General features: G+C 48.8%; 1 protein-coding gene across 2 annotated transcripts in view; it reads right to left on the minus strand.

The window, feature by feature from the left end:
* Nucleotides 1-12,844, minus strand: part of RNF220 (ring finger protein 220) — a gene marked incomplete at its 5' end in the record, with an annotated part of 215,697 nt that overhangs the window by 86,841 nt on the left and 116,012 nt on the right. The gene's annotated exons all lie outside the window — the stretch shown is intronic.

A 12,844-nucleotide genomic window follows, 5' to 3' on the forward strand; every position in this document is an offset into this window, starting at 1 on the left:
GCTCCCTGTTGCCAAGGTCTGGTTTCACCTACTCTCCACTCACCAGCGGCTCTTGTGACAATGTCATCAGGTGGTTATAAGCTGTTGAAGGCCACCCTTCTCTGAGCTCTGCTGGGGTCACCCAGATGGGCACAGAGGCAGGGAGCCGTGCTGGGCCTGGGCGGAGGAGGCGTTGAAAATCTTTAGCTTTGACTGTGGAAAACCCTTCCTGGGGTAACTCAGAGCTCGTGTAGCTGCAGTCTGGGCTGGGCCTCCACCTGCAGGAAGACTCCCCCAGAGTGGTAGTGATAGGGTAACTTCAGTGAGGGTCTGGCAAAGCACGGAACATCCCCCTGGCTTAGCAGTGGACAAACAGATGAGGTCACAGTTCTTCAACCATTATGTTCTTATAGCAAAGAGAGTGAGAAGTGGGAGTTCTCTAAAGTGGGTCAAGACCCTAACTTCCTAAGGCCTAAGTCCCCACCCACTGTCCCACAAAGCGAGCAACTCTCCTGGTCTACCTTCCTTCCGCCTTCCCTCGCACACACGAGGCCTGAGACAGGCACCGTGTACCTGCTCCAGCACCTCCTCTTTCTGGGCCAGTCTGGAAACTCCCTGGAGACAGTGCTCGCCTGGCCTGCTGGAGCTCTCCGGATCTCCCAGTGCTGTGGGCCTTCCCTCCTCCTTTCTCATCTCTATATATCTGTCTAATGAACATTTCAATAAGCCGAGCGCAGCTTTTTCCACTTAATAAGCAGAGTGCTGACTTCATTGCGGGTTTGCTCCTCACTTATCTGTCCAGGGCCTTAAATCATTCCCAGGAAACGCTTGGCAAAGTGAAATCTGGTACCGTGGCCATGGACCCCTCCTGTCAGCACCTGCCCTGCAGGGTGGGGGGGGTGGGAAGGCCCTGTTGCCTCCTGTTCCAGCACCAGGGTGGAAATAAAACTCCCATAATCCAGAGACCAGAACCTGAGGCTGATAACGCCGGGAAGCATTACATAAACAGTTGCCCACAAAACAGCTAAGGAGGACGTACGTGTGTGTGTGTGTGTGTGTGTGTGTGTGTGTGTGTGTGTGTGTGTGATAAGGTTGGAGGTACTAACCCCAGAAGATGATGTTTAAGCTACAATATGCAAAGACTAAGTGGAACTAGGTAACCTGGGAGAACCCAAGGCAGTCCGGAGATGGGACACTTTGCTCTTACATGCAGTGCTGCATGTTTTATGTTTCGACTATGACAAAGGACACGGGCTTTGGGATAAGACTTCCTGGGTCTGGACTCTAGCTTTATGAAGTTAACTAGCTGTGTGACCTTGGAGATGTTACTGGACCTCTCTGAGCCTTCATATTCATATCTTTGTCTAACGGAATGGGGTTAAGATATTCACTCTGTGGAGCTGCTCTACAGATTAAACTTGATTTCCAACACAGAGAATACATCAAATGCCTGACATATAGGTCACAGCCAATAAGCAGTAGTCTCACCAGGAATGACACTGACATGTGTCTTTATCCTTTTCCCCAAGTCTGAGCCGAGGACCTTGAAGGCTGAGGGTCTTCCACTCTCTGTGTCTGAGCAGGCAGAAGAGACCTGCATTTCCCATACAACCAGAAGAATGCCCCAGGCTTCTAGCTAAGGTGTAGCTCTCCAGTCATTGTCTGTGTGGTGGGGGCTGGACCGGGAGACCTCCTCTCTAGCTTCCATCTGGTTTTAGCTGGCAGGAAGATTCCAGGGCAAAAGGACACAGACTCAATTAAACACGGAACAAGCGCAAGGCAAGGCCTTTTGTGATAAACACATCAAACTCCCTCCTCAGTGCGCAACTCTGCATGGTCAGCCACAGTTCTGGCAGAGGACCTGGAAATCCTTCATTTAGACAGCTCCAAAGGCTGTTGGCCAAGAAGTGAAGACAACTGTGAATAAGATATCAAGAAGGAATGCGTAGTTCTTGAGCTAGTCAGCTGGATGGCTGAGTCTACCTGCCAGGCTCAGCTCTGGAGATCCTGGAGTGATCCAGGGCTGCAAAAGCTCCTTAAGTAGTTAAGACCAAATGACCCATTCTAAAGCCTGGACATGGTGGGACATAGAGGGAAACCCAAAGGGGCAGCCAAGGCATACATACTCATTCACAAAATCCCCACGCCATAGGCAGAGTAGGTTTGCTTTGAGCTTGGAGCACATGGGGGATGAATCAAAGTGGCTGCCGTTTTATGCAATGGCTAGTGAATTTAAGAAATTCATTATCCCCAGTGGTAGCTCTAGCAGAAAGCGTAAATGAATTGAAAAGTATTTGGACAAGGCTATGAAAGACACAGTCACATATATTCCCTGAATCAGGGTTTGTTCAGTGCGTGAATAAATGAATATGGATGATCTCGGTTTTCAAGGTATTTCAATCCAGTGAAATAAATATTCATGGGGTGCCTACTGTGTGCAAAGCATTGTGCAGGACGTGAGGCTGAACAGTCTCTGTCCAGAAGTTTACACTTTTATGAGGGGATTAGAAAGGACACCGTCAACACGGGCAGTGTGGACTCAGTAAGAAAACCCAAGGAGACTCCTGGAGGGCCAAGAAGGGAGTGACTTCACGAGGTTTAAGGATGGTGATGTGTGAGACCAGCCTTGAACAGCAAGCTGCTTTTCAGCAGGTGAATATGGAAGGAAATAAGGGCAGACTAAAAAGAAGGAATGAAGAGCTCTAAAAGCTGGGATGTGTGGAAAGAAAGGAAGGGCCATTTAAGTATAGATACGGTGAGGGAGGCAAAGACAAGGAGGGAGAGGAAGAGGAGAGGGAGAAGGCAGATGGGTAGAGAACAGTGGTGTTAAGAGACTAGGGCAAAGAAAAATGTGGTTCACCCTCTAAGGTATCTCAGAATTTCCAAGGCGAAAGCTCATGTTCCCGTGAGAATCAGGTCCCGAGGGGACAGGGGGCAGACAGCTGCTAGTAGCTCTCAAATTTAAGGCTCACAATAACTAGTAGATTTCAGAGATAAGCAGAACGAACTTTTAATTCAGCCCCTAGAGAGGTGCAGAATGAGGCCTCAGGGTCTCCATTAGCATATGGGTTGTCTTTGTTTCTGGTATTCCTGGGGTTCTCAGTGGGCAGGGACTTTCTGCTCTGTAAAGTGAGCATCTTGGGTACCCCCTCTGGTGTAGCAATATTTGTGTAGAAGTGGTCTTTGGTTAAAAAAAAAATTATTTGAGCAGTCAGGACAAGAGAGGGAAGAAACTATCCTAAGTGGGTCTAGTCAGCCTCCTTTTCTAGACAAGGGAGGAGGGGGGTCATTTGTCTATTAGCTGACTGTTGATGGAACTCATTTCATGGGCCAGGCACTGGTGTTAGATCTAAATAAACACAGGACCTTTTTTTGAAGAAGCCCATGGTCTGGTGGCAGAGAAAAAGGTGGACAATTAGAAAATGATGTGGCCATTGACTTAAGTCCTGGGCAGAGGAGCAAGGGAGGCAATGGCAGTGTGAGAGGGGAACTGTAGAGAAGATGTTCCCCTTGCTTCACCTTAGATGGGGCTGTGTCTAAGGCACAGTGGTAAACATGAAGGTGCCTTCCTGGGAAGTTCTTCAGGGAGTCTGGAATTGAGGTGTGTGACAGTCAGATCAGTACAGGAACTCTGTACTAAAAAATCTAGACTTTAGAAAGGAGGATGAAGATTGTCATGGAGGATCGAGACATAACAGGCTATGAGCTTTAGAAACAGCACTCTCCAAACAGTGTAGAGGAATCAAGGAAGCCAGGCACAGACAGCGGAAGAGACTGAGGGAAGGGAAGAGGTGGGGGAGGGTCGTGAGAAAAGCTACTTGCTTGCTGTGCAGGGACAGCTGGGACCTGGCCACCTTCCTGCCTGCTGCATGCAAGAAACTGTTCTGTGGTGGGGTAGTAGGTTGGTGGGGGAGAGAGTGTCTCAAAGCTTTGCCTTGCATGATTTCGAAGGGAAAGTCAGGTAGGTCTGCCTCTCCATTCCCTTCACAGTTGATCCCACCCCTTCAGCTGCACCAAAGGAGGGCTCTCGGGTGTTCAAGGCAGGCAGCTTTGTTGAGATGGCTGGACTGGAAAGTGTGATCATAAAACACCTGCCAGGATTCAGTCTATGGCTTAGTTTGGGGCCCTTGGATGGGGGAGTGAAACATGAAAAGGGTCAGGGCAGATGAGAGGGAAACATTCCTTGCCCCCAAACACTCCCTTGGGAGCTGGAGAAATGGCTCAGTGGTTAAGAGCCCTGCTTGCTCTTCCAGAGGTCCTGAGTTCAATTTCCATCAACCACATGGTGACTCACAACCATGAGATCTGATGCCCTCTTCTGGAGTGTTTGAAGACAATGACAGTGTACTTAAAAAAAAAAAAAAAAACAAAAAAAACAAAAAACCAAAGTTACTCCCTTCTCTTCCCTAAGTGTTCCTCTCTGGAGCACTAGCCTCCCCTCATCTCCAGCCTCCCCTATTCTGAGGCAGGAGCAGGCCAGATGCCTGGTTGTCCCTCTGGAGCCCCACAAGGCCTTTCTCCATCTTATCCTGTGCCTAGGAGAAGCTTCTACAGCCTTGTCCAACCAAGAACCTTCTCCAGCCAAGCTCAGAAGTCTTGGGATTCCTCTTGGGTTCCACACACAGAGGACATTAGCAAGCAAGGCTGCCTGGCCACAGCTACAGTTCTTGCTGGGGTTTGACGCATGTCAGCCATTGGAGTGTAACCGCTCTCTTGCTGTTGTCAAGCCTGAGGTGGGTCACCTCCTTTGCACATTGTTAAGCTTTCCTTGGTCACCCCATCAGGGGATTCTGCTTCTGAATAGAATCTGACTGGCAGAACAGAAGGCCTCAGAGAGAGGACAGTACATTTATCTCAGAAACGTCTTAGTTCTATTCCACATTCTTTATCAAGGGTCTCCAGTATTGAATAATAAGTATTTGTCTGCTAGGTTGATGAGCAAAGTGTAGAGAAATCAAACAAATCTAATCTCAGGCTCTTGTCTTCTTCTGGCTCTCCCTAGCTGTTGACAGTTTTGTAGAGAGTATCATGTCTAAAAAGATCTTACTTCATTTTTAGTGACAGAGAACTTGAGACTAGAAAATGTCAGAACTATGCCAATAGATAGCTTGAAGCATCTATTCACTCTACAGAGTCAGCAAATATTTGTGAAACGTTTACCATGTTCAAGGTCCTATGCTAGTGGAGACAGCAAGCAGGAAACAAAATACACTCCAGGTCTCACTGAGCACACAAGTTTGTTGATGAAACAGTTGATTAACCAAGCTATTATAATTAAATAACCTTATTAGAGGTGTGAGGTGTGTGTGTGTGTGTGTGTGTTGTATAAATACACAAAATAGCACCAGTCCTGATTGTGTGTGTGTGTATGTGTGTGTGTGTGTGTGTGTGTGTGTGTGTGTGTGTGTGCGCGCGCGCACGCATGCACGTGTACATAGGGTGCGGTGGACAGAGAATCAACTCTAGGCTAAGGTTGGAAATGAGTGGCTGGGAGCCTGGCTAGGGTTGAGGGAGAAGCGGCTAGAGAGTTATGGAGAAAGTATGGGGGAGAGCAGGTGCAAAGAGTTGGTATCTTGAGAAAGAAAAACAGCAGTGTGAGGCTGGAGAAATGGCTCAGTGGTTAAGAGCACTGACTGCTCTTCCAGAGGTCCTGAGTTCAATTCCCAGCAACCATATGGTGGCTCACAACCATCTGTAATGGGATCTGATGCCCTCTTCTGGTATGTCTGAAGACAGCTACGATGTACTAAATATATAATAAATAAATAAATCTTTTTTTTTTTTTTTTTAAAGAAGAAAAGCAACAGTGTGAAACTCAGGATGGGGTGTGTTGAGAAACTAGCTGGAGAATTGGTAGAGACAGGCTCAGGCATAGGTGGCTAGGCTACCTGGGCTACTGGAGAGAATGTGTTCCAGGCTAGCCTTAAGAACAGCAGGGTTTGTATACAGGAAAAGAACTGGGTCCGATGCCTGTACTGCAGTCATTAGCTATAGGCTAGAATACAGATTGGAGAGATACTTTGGAAAAGGGGAACATTACAGAGATCGACACAGTCGGCTGGCGCTAGTGACGGTGAGACTTAATAGGACAGGGTGGTGTCTGGTATGCTGGAGAGAGTGACTGAGACAGAGGCATCGGACATGATTCCCAGTCTCACTTGAGTCACTGAGAGATAGGAGTCAAGGGTGGGAGTGGGTCCACCAGGAGACTGAAGATGAGAGAGGTTTTGTTCTTCATTCCGGAGGGTCTGAGGTGATGCACACATGCGAGCTCTAAGGTAGCCAGTTACAAGACCTCTGTGTGGTCACTGGTCCTCAATCTGATTCCCCTTTCTCTGAGTACCTTCAGCCTCCACACGTAGCCTGTCACCTGTGTTTTGACACCATCTCCCAGTACCAGAGATGACCTGCAGGGGTGAGGGTTTCCACTGACCAGTGACCAGCATCCGATGGGACTTCAGAGATAGGTTGCTAACTGTTCCCAAGAGGAGAGAGAAGTACAGGTGAGGAGAGGAATCTAAAGCTTGTTTTGTGGGAATGTGGCGTGTGTGTGCAGCAGTGTAGTATATGTGTGAAAGATGGACAGACAGAGACTGAAGGATACGGAACAGAGAAAGACTATGGTAAAACCTCAGCAAAGGATGCATGCCCTGGTGGGATGTGCAAGGTGAATCAGAGGTCGGGAGGCTAATGAGAGACTGCGCCATATGCATAAAGGATGGTTTGTTTTGCTTTGACTGACTGTGTGTGAGTGAGTGAGTGTGCATGCCTGACTCTCCTCTTCTACCATGTGAGGCTCAGGGACTGAACTTAGGTTGCCAGGTTTGGTGGCAAAGGTCTACCAGCTGAGCTATCTTGCTGGCCCAAGCTTTATTTTTCTAATTAAATTAGTAAAGATTTAAAAATTGATCATAGGGGTATGTTTTAAGAAAATGAGTATAATCACTCATTGCTACTGAGCCTGGGAGTTGGTCTAACCTTTCTGGGAGGCCATCTTATCTAGCTTTCAAAAGTCCCATGCACTTTCGTGTGTGTGTGTGTGTGTGTGTGTGTGTGTGTGTGTATGTGTGTGTGTGTGTGTGTGCACCAGTTCGTATGTATGTGCGCAAGATAGGGAAGTAGAGACACACACACAGACAAGCAGGCAGGTAGGCAGACAAGACAGACAGACAGACAGACAGACAAGACAGAAATGGTACAATTCAAACCCAGGAACCTACACATCCCAGCCCAGCATTCTGCCGCTCAGCTATATCCCCAGCCCCCTATTCACACATCTTTGACCTAATACTTTCTTGTTTTCCAATTATTTAAGATGATGTACTTAGATGTATTTGTTTTCATGCAAGAGGCTCATGCCATGGCGAGAGTGTGGAAGCCAGAGGAGTTTTGGGGAGCCAGTTCTCTCTGTCTACCACGCAGTTCCTGGGACTCAAACTTAAGAAGTTGGGTAAAGGCAAGCTCTTTTACCTGTTGAGCTCTTGCCAGCCTGACCTATCAATTTCTAACCCAAGGGAATTATCAGAAATTCTCAAAATATTCATGATGATTCAGTGTGGTGGTGCGCACCCTTAATCCCAGCCCTGGAGAGGCAGAGGCAGGCAGATCTCTGAACTCCAGGCCAGCCTGGTCTACACAGGTCTACAGTTGGAGGCCATACAATAAGATAAACAAACAAACAAATAAAACTTCATGTTGAACAATGTTCACTGGTATTTTATTTATGAATAATAACAAATAAACGAGAAAGAAAGACGAAGCATCTAAATATTCATGGAGGGAAAATGGCTAAACATTAAAGAACACTGTACAATGAAATATTTTGGTATCATTAGAAAAGGGGTTTGAAAGCTTATTTAATGGAATTAGAAATTGCTAGCAATAAAATGTTAAGTAGAAAAAACATGATATAAATGTGTTCTGGACAGGATTCTGGAAGAGAAAAAGGACGCTGATCATTGGGCCGGCTGGGGGATCTGCAGCTCAGTGAATAGCCCATCAACAGTTTAGCTAAATAATTATGGTACCAATGCTAGAGTCTTACTTCTCAATCTGTTTTTATTCTAGAGACAATCTCATTCCATAGCCCACAGTGCTCTGGAGCTTGAAATCCTGCCTCAGTCGGCTGGGATGCCAGTGTGCTTCCCAGCAAGTTCTTGGCCTTGATGATAGTGCCATGCTGTTGTGAGGTGTTCACCCTGGCAAAGCTAGGTAAAGGGCCTGCAGAGAGACCTCTGTGTCTACCTTGGCTTCTGTAAGCCTGAAGCTCATGTTTCCTGAGCGCTTTGATACAGTAAGCATTGAGCCAAGCACCTTCCTAACCAGTCATCTGTATAAGTCTCCCCAGGAAGCAGGGAGTATGACAGACAGGCCACCTCACCAACAGGACGGCAGAGGCACCAAATCACACAGCTTTTAAGTGGCATGGGCACAGGTCTTATTTAGGCATTCATTGTTGGAATTCTGTAAACCCCACCCCTTAGTTACCTAGCAACAGCCAGGTATACCCCACTCCTCAGTTACCTGGCAATAGCCAGGCATGCTCCACCCCAGTGACCTGACACTATAAAAGAGGCTGCTTGCCACTCTTGCTCTCTCTTATTCTTGCTCTCCTGCCCTTACCCCCTCTTCTTTCCCCCCTGTTTCTCCATGTGCTCATGGCCAGCCTCTACTCCTCTATTCCTCTCCTCTCTCTCTCTCTCTCTCTCTCTCTCTCTCTCTCTCTCTCTCTCTCTCTGCCTCTACTACCCTCTTAACTCCCCCATGACCTGAATAAACTCTATTCTGTACTATACCATTGTGTGGCTGGTCCCTTAGGGAAAAGGGATTCCCAACATGGATCCCCCAGAGGCATCTTCCTCACCTCCAGGCTCTGCCACACCTCCATGGGCCATATCTCCCCCACTCTCTTCATCCTTTTCCTAACATTGGTGCTGAAACCCGGGACGTCATCTTTTAACAACATTCACGATTCTAATGCTTGTGCTTTTCCAATTTGGCATCGAGAAAGGAAGCAGTATGAGATGGGTAACAGCTATCCCTGTGAAGTAGGATCAGGGGTGGGTTTTTCCCCCTCCATTGTGAGTGGTTGTAGGAGGGGAGAGGATAAAAGGAAGAATGGCCAGAACTTGCTTGTCTGATTAGATATGGGCGATAAATAAAGGCAGGAGTTTCCTCTCCCAGCAGCACAGAGGGCAAGAGGGGGGCAGATTTACAGGGGCTGAGGGAAGACCACTGAGGTTTCTGCTTGCTTCTGCGGTGGGGGATGGCTCAAGTGCATACGTTTGGGGGACACTAGAGCATACGTTTGGGGGACAGTATGGGTGAAGGGAAGAGGGGATTCCCGTCCCAGCGAGACCTTGGAGCTGTATGGCAGGAAGCAATCCAGGCCCAAGGGCTCTCAGAACTGAAAGCGCAGGAAGAAGCTCCTCCTGCTTGGCCATGCTGTACTTCAGGGTCCAGCTGTGGGCAAGGGCAAGGTAACGCAGGAATTCGCTGCAGACCTAAGTGGATAACTAGGGAGGCTCCCGCTCCTGAGAATGGCAGAAGGTAGGTAGCCTTTGTGCAGCATTCCAGAGCACTCTGCCCTCCCATTTCCCAGGTCTTTCTCTTCCCATTAGGCTCATCACTGAAAAGGAGTCCTTAGATTAGATATGGGTGAGTCTTCCATTCGCCAGAATGGAGGTGTGTGGGGAGGGGTGGCCTGCTCTGTTGTCTCTGAGCTCTGAAAGACTTCCATTCACTGCACAGAGCTCAGAAGCCTTGCAGCCAGCATGCACCCATAGACTAGCACACAGGCTCTGGCCCTGATTGCCAACCAGCTCAATTATCTCTATCATACTCCTGCTTCTCTTAGCTGTAGTAGGAGGGTCAACCTGGCCCTCCTGGGCTTTTGCCCTGGACTGGTCTTACCCCATTTCTCTAAGCCCCCCAGTACCTCCTGGCCCTGCTCAAGGGCCTACAGGAACAGATAGCTGACAGGAGTCGGTCTACAGCCCAGTTGTTTGCAGGAGTAGGGATTGAACCCAAGCTCTGTGCATGTTAGGCAAGCACTCTACCAACTGAGTTATATTTCCTAGCCCCTGTCTGATCTCTTTCTATGTAGAGGTCAATAGAGCTGCAAGGCCTGAGGCCTTCCCAAGCCTCTGCTCTGCCTGTGATAGACTTCAAACTTAGGTTTGTTTCTAGGACCCTTCAGAGCTGTGAGTTGAGGACAGGGATCTTAAGGTGGCTTGGGGTCCCAGCTGTGCCTCATTTTGGGGATTAAACAGATAGAGCCCACACATAAGAAAAATAAGCCACTGATGTCTGAGAAAACAGCCTGTCACTACTGCTTTTCAGAACCAGTGCTCCCCCTTCCGCAGGGAGAAAGGGTCAGTCTGCCAGCTAAGAGGTTGGCCTGCGGACTCACCCCAGGCTTGGCTGCAGACCCCTCCCTCTGGCACCCTGCAGCATGGCCTGTTTGCCTAAGTGGGAAACACATGCTTTTGTGGACCATCATTGTTTTCTCTCTGGAGGTTTTTCACTCCCACAGGAGAGGCCACCACAATGAGGAACAGAACTTGGAAGGCAGAGACATCAGGCCGGTTAACAAAGGGAGTTCTGAGACTGTAGGACACTGACGGGTGTAAAAACCTCACTGGGATTCAATCTAGTAAGGGTACAGGATGGAGACCATCCCCCAGAACCCATCCTCTCCGAGACCCACAAAGAAGGCTGGGAGGGAAAATCCTGATTGCAGATGCAAATTTCTATGTATGAGGTGCTGCCCTTGCTTAAGTTTGGCCTTTGTTTAGCAATTATTTAGAGAGCCCCCTACCTGTGAGGCCTCATGCTAGATGTGGGGCTGGTGATGCCTACAGGTGATGTCCAGTTGGGATGGAGGACCATGAATATGCAACATTATTGTGACACGTTCTATCCACTCTGACGGGACCTAAAAAAGCGAATCGCCGGGTTCATGAAAATTAGGGTTCACTGATGGCTAGGGGGAAGACTTCCCAGAAGGCAAGCTAGAGAGTTCGGTCTTCAAGGATCAGGAGAGTACCAAATGGAGGCTGAGGGAGATCAGGGAGAGGAGCCTGGGGGCAGGGGCGCCCCCAGGTAAGGGAAATAGCAAGTGTAAATGCAAGGGGCATTGGAGAGCTTGGGTACACAGATGGGAACAGTGGAAGCTGCTGGAGGGTTTTATCCAGGGCTTACAGTGGTCTGATGCTAGCAGCAGGGATGGGGGTGTGGCAAGGATAGCAAGGAGAGAGGGATGGTGGACATCACCTGGGAGAATTTAGGGTGATGTGAAACACACTGTACTGAGGAGGACCCAAGTCAGCAACATGGTATGGGATCCATAGAATTGAGGGACCAATGGGACATGGGAGGTACAGAATTGAGACAGGAGGCTGAGGATGCCTAAGTTTCTATAGGTATCTATAGGAGGTATCAGCTTAGGTGTCTGGAGTCCAATGGATCTGCTCATGGTGGTGATAAAATAAGGACAGTAATCAAGTTGTGTGTTAGGGGGCGGGGACTAATGGCCACGGGCAGAGCCCAGGTGGAGATGATCAGCATGCAGTCAGTATCCCCAGTCTGGAGCATCCTCACTGAAGACCACTTCAGAATCTCATGACTGGGTAATTGGGAGGGTGATAATGTCATCAGTGGAGATAAGGCCTGCTGAGGGTGCGTTGTGAAGCAGGTGGGGTGAGGGGGGAAAGACTCTTGGATGTCTGTGGGCCAGAGCACAGGGGACAGTCACCAGGCAGGCAGTTGGAAAAATGGGAGCGGAGCAGCAAGAGGTCAGTTTTGGAACCTTATAAAGATGATAGCAGAGTGAAGGAAGGATGAGCTCATTGGATTGAAGTGCATGCTGGGGGAGAGGGGACAAAGATGGAACACCCAAGAACACCTCCTGTTATGTAGGGTGGATAAGAAGAGAGGGTGCTGGCAAAGGGCCAGGGAGACAGATAAAGGTTGAGGAAGGTGCTAAGATGGGTGGGGACCAAGATGAACTTAGGATTTGGATTGATGACCTTCAAGAAAACCGATTCTGTAAAGAGTTAAGGATGCTTGCATAAACGAGGCAGCTGCGAGAAATAGAGGAGCTTAAATAGAAACAAACCTCTTCCAAGTGAGGCTGGGAAGGGGTTGGAAAAGCGAGAGATGAGGGTTTAAAGGATGTACTTTCTAATACAGGGAAAAGCTGGTCTGGCCGTACCGTGCAGTATACAGACTAACAAGTCTCCCTTCAGTGTTTACAGGGCTGCTGATGGTCCTGGGGTCTCTTATGCTCCAGATCCAGGGGTCCCGTGGGCGAGCAGCTTTGGAGGAAGGATCCCTCTCACCCGGTGATGCTTATGAACATCCCGGCTCCTTCAAGCCTTCTTTCTGCCCTGCCTCCTCCTCTCCCTGTCTTTATCAGAGTTTAGGGGAGGTGAAGGGAGGGCCTGCAGGGGAGGAGACAAGCTGCCATGGGGGCAGAACAGAACCTTTACTGAAGGCGGGTAGCAGGTAGGAGAGAGTCTCCAGGGCTTTCCGACGGACTGGAAGTGAGCTGGGGGAAAGGAGGTGGGCTCAGAAGGTGTGACGCTCAAGGCCTCTCGTGTCTGCTCAGAGCCAGAGCTTGGTACAAGCGCACTGTGAGGCAGGCAGGCACTCCATCTCGAGGTAACCTGATCCTGTAAAGCAGGGCTCCTCTGATGTGGGCTGCTTGCCTTTTACAGCATTAGGGGAGCAACATTTCATGGAAAATTCAATAAATCCCCCTGTACAGCCAGACGTCTGTAAACAATGGCTTCCAAATTCAATCAGGCTGGGGACCCGCAGCAGCATTTATGAGCTCTAACGTGGAATATTATATAGGGGCGTG

The sequence above is a fragment of the Micromys minutus genome (genome assembly GCF_963924665.1).
Source record: "Micromys minutus genome assembly, chromosome: 9".
NCBI lineage: Eukaryota > Metazoa > Chordata > Mammalia > Rodentia > Muridae > Micromys > Micromys minutus.